The sequence below is a fragment of the Citrus clementina genome, unplaced genomic scaffold (genome assembly GCF_000493195.1).
Source record: "Citrus clementina cultivar Clemenules unplaced genomic scaffold, Citrus_clementina_v1.0 scaffold_9, whole genome shotgun sequence".
Lineage (NCBI taxonomy): Eukaryota > Viridiplantae > Streptophyta > Magnoliopsida > Sapindales > Rutaceae > Citrus > Citrus x clementina.
The window spans coordinates 14,589,874-14,597,008 of NW_006261964.1; positions in this window are offsets into that span (position 1 = coordinate 14,589,874).

Genomic DNA, 7,135 nt, shown 5'->3' on the forward strand with positions numbered 1-7,135 from the left:
CATGTGACCCACACAAAATTGTAGGACTCACAATTTGTGTGGTTCACACGAAGAATGTATGTTACAATTATTGTAACTTAGCATTTGCCTTTATATTATATATTGTAACTTTTAAGACCCTCCCTCTTAATTAACCCATATCTAATTGTTCAAATTTATAACTTATTTGAAATATACATATAAGATTGTATTTAGTATGCAGAATATAATAGGATTTGATATGATCGAGTGGGATGAGATAAGATAAGATTGAACTATATTTAATACTGCCTTATATGTGATGTAATTTAAGATTAGATGTAACAATAATTTGTTTATTGTTATTGTTAAAATTAATTAAAAATAAATATATTTTTATTTTTAATAATTTATATTATATAATTAATTATTAAATATAACTTGAACAAAACTGATTTTTATTACATATATTATTTATTACAATTTTCAAGTCCCCCTCTCTTAATTTGAACATAATTAACTAGTATATAACTTGTTTGAAAATTTCAAATTAAATGGTCAATTCTCCTTTCACTCGGATAGTAATTTGCGTGACACGTCACAAGCTCTCTTCACTGACTGATTTTCCTCAATCTAACTGACACGACCCAAAAGTGTTATTACTCTCAAATATAAGAGTGTCCAATTATAGTATAATCTAATGAGTCCGAAGTCGAAGTACAAGAAATTTAAAATCTAGTAGTCAATTTATTAAGTAAAGAAAATTAAATGAGAAAAGAAATTAATAGGAATCAATATAATAATATGCTAAAGTTACAGGATCCACTTTCAATTTTCAAACTATGGTTTTAATACTCTCTCATTTTTATATTTTACCTCACTTTTATCAATTAATTATTATGTCATTTAATTCTTAACAAATTATATGTGTGGATAAATATGGAATCAAGTACCTAATATGCCACAATTATTTTAATATGTCGACATTATGTCAAAACATCATACAGATTCAGGGAGATCTGCAAATTAACATGACATAAAAACAACCAGAAAAGAATAAAATAAACTTAAAACTTATTTGAGAAAGTAATTAATTTAATAATTTGAAACTTTAAGTTTCACCTTTCATCTTTCACTTCGGCTTAGTAAAATTAGCCACTCATATTGAAAGAAAACAAAACATTCTTTTTATTTGACAAACTTCTGAAATACATTACAAGAAAATTGCTACGCAAGAAAACAAGAAAAGAGAAGAAAAGAAAGAAAAAATATTCCTCAGTTTCTCCCTCGTCTCTCCTTCTACTCCCCCCACTATTGTTTGCATTTTCTTATCTTTTATAGGCGAGGAATGAATCCTCTTCTTTTATTTTGTTAATATTTATTTTATTTTATTTTATTATAATATATATACATAGAGAAGTGATGATCAAGTGGCAAAATGGCCACCTGACCATTACAAGCATTATCAACGCACTTTCTTTTTTCTTTTTTTTTATTAATTATATCTTCTCAATAAAGCATTTCAAATAGAGCATTTCAAATAGCTGCAGCAATTCTTTTTGTTTCCGCTTTCAGTTCCAACTTCTCTTTATTCTTGAAATATATCTGCAATATAAAATTAAAATAAAATAAACATATTACAAATTAATTTAACATAAAAATATTTTTGGGGAGCGTTAAAATAATTTAGGAATAATGAACACATTAATCGACACAATAAGTGAAAAACTGATAATTTTATCCTTATTAAATGTACACTTTTTAATGTCAGTCACATCTCCTAACCAACTTATTGCTAGGCACTAGCACTTTAAGCAATAAAAATTTAGCGAAATTTCAAACCCAAATTAAAATCTTTTTTTTTTTAAATTGAGCTTACTTCTTTCATTGAATTAATGACAACAATCAAATAAAAATATAAGCATTATGTTCAGCCTAAAGATCATGTAAAATGATCAATTATCAAAGCTATAACAAAGTCATTTTTAAAAATGATATGTCAAATCTCAAAACCTCATGGTTAAAAGTCCTTGTTGTATGTTTGTAAATTGATCTAGACGTGATTAATAAGGGAGGGATAGTATATTTTACCCCAGCTTATGTAATAAAAGCTTAGTTTAGCGTAAAGATAAACTAAGGTTTTTACATCTAAATTCTCTCTATGTAATCCTTTGACAACTATTATAACTAATCCTAAATGGTCGTGTTTGAGTTCTTTATCACTAATCTTATTATAGGAATATTTATCTATTAGATATAATTTTATCAGTTCACTCTCATTCGTACATGACATATATCTTTCACTATAATTTAATATAGCAACTATTTGTTAAATAAATTTTGCTTTTTATATATTATATTTGGATTGATTAGAGCTAATTTATTTTATACAAAACCTTTCTATTAGTTCATCTAAATCTATAAGGCTTTCTATTTTAACATCATCTTCTTCTTTTCTTTTACTGAATATTCTTTTTAAATAATTACCTTCTAATTTACTACCATTGAATATTTGCATTCCTTTGTTAGTAATATCTATATCTCTCAGTTTTTTTAGATTGAAGGCTTCCTATTTCAATGTTAATTTTAATTTTTTCAAATCTTTCTATGAAGCCGGTATTACTTCTGAACTCTTATTATCTAATTACTTTAATTTTAATCTTTCTTCAATATATTCTTGAGATTTGATCTAATTTTACTATATTTTGATCTTTTATAAAATCTAATTTTTCTTCTAGATTCTTGAGAACTACTCTATTTTCTCCTAAATTATCTTAAAATTCTTATTAATATTATCTAATTTTGATTTCAAATTTCTAATTAACTATCAATCTGCTAAACTATTCAACTGAACATTTTCTGTACGTAACTCGTGTTTAAAACTTCCTTCTATATTACAATCTATACTTTATGTATGTATAGTTATAGTTATAGTTATCTTCTTACCATAATAAACGCTAAGTTCCAAATCTAAATATTCTATCCTCTTTATAAGTTATTGGATCTTTTAATTAGAATTAACTAATTAAAACATGCTCCGATACCAAATCGTAGCCTTATCATTTAGTTTAATGCTAATACGGGGTGTAAATGACTAACTTGTTCGGTACTTAATGTTGTTCTCTCTGTGGTAAGAACATAGTTTTTCTTTTGTAATATCTTTTTTATTAAAACACCTTGCGGTGCTTGCAGATTAGCAGTGGTATGTCCCGGCTTCAAATCAGTTGCAGATTCAGATTTCATGTAAGAGAAGTTTCTCCCCCTGACTACAGGCAGATCATTTCCAACTCTATCACTGATTCATCTTTGATCGCTTCCTTGTCTAAGAAGGATCTTTATTTTTATCTTTATCACCATCCCATCATCAACAACAATGGTAACATGGTAAGTCAAGGTTGACTTTTTTGTCAGCTAAATAACTCATATGTTGTATACACTAATTAAGCTACATAAGCTGCACGCTGCTTGTACATCTAGACTTAACTACTATGCCCATATGTATTATCATTTTATTGGCTGATTGTTTATATACTCGATGCACAAAAATTTTACTTTGTCAGGTTGAGATGGTTTTTCTCATTTTGTGTAGAGCAATTAATTCTGCTATATATTCCGTTTTACCTCAGCTATTGAATGTTATCTCGAAAAGTTGTTAAGCACCAGAGATCAAGTATTAGCAAATTTATGGAGTATTATGAATATTGATATTAATTAACAACAGGAACAACATCAAATGTAGATCAAACCAAACATGGTGGTTGACTTATTATTGTTCATTGAACCATCCGAAAAATAACAGGCTATCTATCTTGAAGTAGTCACATATTTGTCTTGAATTTTGTTATTGGGATAAATGCTCATTTGGTTTCTGTATGTTGATTTAACTCATTTAAGTATCCATTTAATTCTTCTATTTTAAAAATTATGTCAAGACACTACTACAGTTAAATATATTATATTCTTATCCTTATGTTTCTTCTCCTTTTACAATAATACCCTTCCAATAATATTCTTGACATTAACTAATTTATTCATAAAAAGTAGTTAATTCTTTTTCCAAATTGAAATCCTTACAAGAGGAATAGCGAGTTGTTCAATTTGATTGGTAGATGAGTATGGACAATCGAATTTGTCGTAACTAGAAAATATATATATATATATATATATATATATATATATATTCCTTTGAGTTTGAGGAGAAGGATAACTTTTGTTTTTTAGTGAAAAATTGTTCAAACCAATAAGGCTATATATCTTGTTTGCAAATATGGCAGTCCTTTTTTTTCTGATATTTTTATCTGATTTAATCAATAAGTTGGAACGAATCTACGGATCAAGGATAATTGGCTTTTACTTAATAATAATAAAGTAAATTAGACGAATTCATTGGGGCGAATTATTGCATAGAACTAAATACAATATTTGATTGAGATACGGCCATGCAATTTATTATATTAATATTCTCTTTTGGTCAATCGTTGAATTGAAGAATTGACTAAAATCAACTAAATGGGAATCATTTCATAAAGTATCTTTCTTTTCTTTTTATTTTAATCACCCACCTGTAATACTATAAGAATTTTTATTCAAATCATTACTCTTGGTATTTGCTATTCAAATTGAATGAACAAAAATGAACAAAACAATATAAAGATAATATTTTTTGGTGTGGGGGGGGATATAATAAGGCCAAAGAGGAATTTGAGGAAAAAGACCCTTTAGATCTCTTTCCTACAATTCCCAAACATCGTAATTTTTTTCTACGACTCTTGATCGTATATGTTGTATTTGTAGATTTATGTTTGGATACGTATTTTTCCTAAGTAGATTATCTTGAGTTACGCATACAGTGCCTTTGTTCTAAGCTACAAAAAAAGACTATTTTGAAAACAAGTCATTGATGTTCCTCCATAGATTCACCTATGTAAACTGTTGAGTGTTAGAAAATGCATATTTATAAAGGAGAAAACCGTTATTTTACATTTCAAGTTTTACTAACAACCCTTACTTTTATGTATTTAACCTTCTTGTGATTTAATTACATGTGTTTTATTTTAATTAAGTATTTTATGTATTTTAGGGGCATTATAGTCATTTCACAATAAAGGAGAGATCAGACGGCAAAACGGACATCACTTTTGAACTCAGGACAGTCGAAAACCTTAAAAGGAGCATAAAAGGAAAAATAGTACTATTCACATGTACGGTACTATTCACGTGTAAAAATAGTACTATTCACATGTACGGTACTATTCACATAGACGGATGATGACGTGGCATTGACCGATGATGTGGCATTGACTGATGAGGTGTCACGATCCTGTTGGACTAAAATTCTTATGTACTGTTGATGGTGACGTGGCAGCATATCAGTGGACGAAAAATCTCGCGTACGGTGCATGCTTCACACAGGATTATTTTCAACCAAACCGCGTTACTGTTCATCCGGGTCAAACCGCGTTACTGTTCAAAGTCGGGTCAAACCGTGTTACTGTTCATCCGCGTGGTCAAACCGTGGACTGTTGACTGATGACGTGGCGCAATCCTGAGCGTCCAAACTATTTTTAATCCGATGGCCATGATTTACTCCATGTATCTATAAAAAGGGGGCCTCTCCCCCCTAATTTGATATCTCTGAATCCATTTTTGGGATCCATTTTCTGTAATTCCCTCTCCATCTTGTATTTTCTTCGTATTTTAATAAATTTCCATTTTGCCCCTAGTTCAATTATGAGTGGCTAATTTTCTTTCAAGCTTGGGTTGAAGGTGAAGTCTCACCATGTGTCATGGGCTTAATTTGGTAAATTTATTTTCTCTTCCCCTCTAGTTTTTGTGGATGTTTTGACTTCTCGTCGACAAATAATACTAATCTTGTCTAGTACCGCCTTGGTTTCATCGGTCCTCTAGTACAAGGTTATTATTATTTGGCACGATAAGCCCTTAGCACCATATTGATTAGAGCGTGGTTCATGAGGTGTGGATTCCCCCCTCATGATTTAATTGGTATTAATACGGATTATTTAGCCCATGATGCATGTTGATATGGATCCAGATACCCAAGTACGTCATTTCAATATAATTCTCGTCAATTTATTCTCGTCATTTCAATTCCAATTTTAGAATTTATTCTCGCCATTTTAATTTAAGTTTTAGCATATTCCAAATCATTTCCACCATAAATCCAACAACCCATTTACAAAATTAATTCTATACACAATTAAAATCCACCTCCTCGTGGGATCGACACTCGTCACCATTAGTCTATACTACAATAGATTCGTGCGCTTGCGAGTACATTAAAATTTGCACAACAAGTTTTTGGCGCCGTTGCCGGGGAGGTAAGTAATTTTAATTAATAGAATTAATTTTTGTGAATAATTTCTTTTATTTATTTTCTTGTATTTTTTTTATTATAAAAAAAAAGAAAAAAAAAGAGTGAATCTACATTTAAAGGTTAGTATTTCTTTTATTTTTTCTCTTCTTTAAAATTCTGTAATTTAATTTTCAATTTATTTTTCTTTGCAATTTTTTTTTTGTTTATTTTATTAATTTAATTTTTAGTTAATTTATTTCACGTATTTATTTTTGTGTATTTTTATAGAAAGTTTGTAATCGCGCAATAAGGTTAGTATCGTAATTTCTCCCTCTTCTTTATTTTTATTTATTTTGTTCCCATCTTTATTTTTTATTTTATTTGTTTTGCATGCATGGTCGTAGGTCATTATTACCCAATCTTGAACCTATAGACCTTGAACTTGAGAAAACACTTCGCACACACAAACATATTAAAAATAAAATGGATTTGCAACCACAGGAGAGGCCATTTAAGGACTACTTCAGTCCTTTAGCTAATTTGAGCACATCATGCATAAGATACCCTAATGTAGCTGCTAGGAGCTTTGAATTAAAACCTAGTGTGCTAAATTGTCTCCCCACATTTTATGGCCTAGAAAATGAGGACCCATATAATCATTTGAATGATTTTCATGCAATTTGTCAAACATTTAAATATGAGAATTTTTCAGATGATGATGTTAAACTCAGATTATTCCCATTTTCTTTAAAAGATAGAGCTCGTTCATGGCTTAATACATTACCTGCTAATAGCATTGCATCATGGGAACAAATGGTAACTAAATTTTTAAATAAATATTTCCCAGTGCATAAAACCAATGCT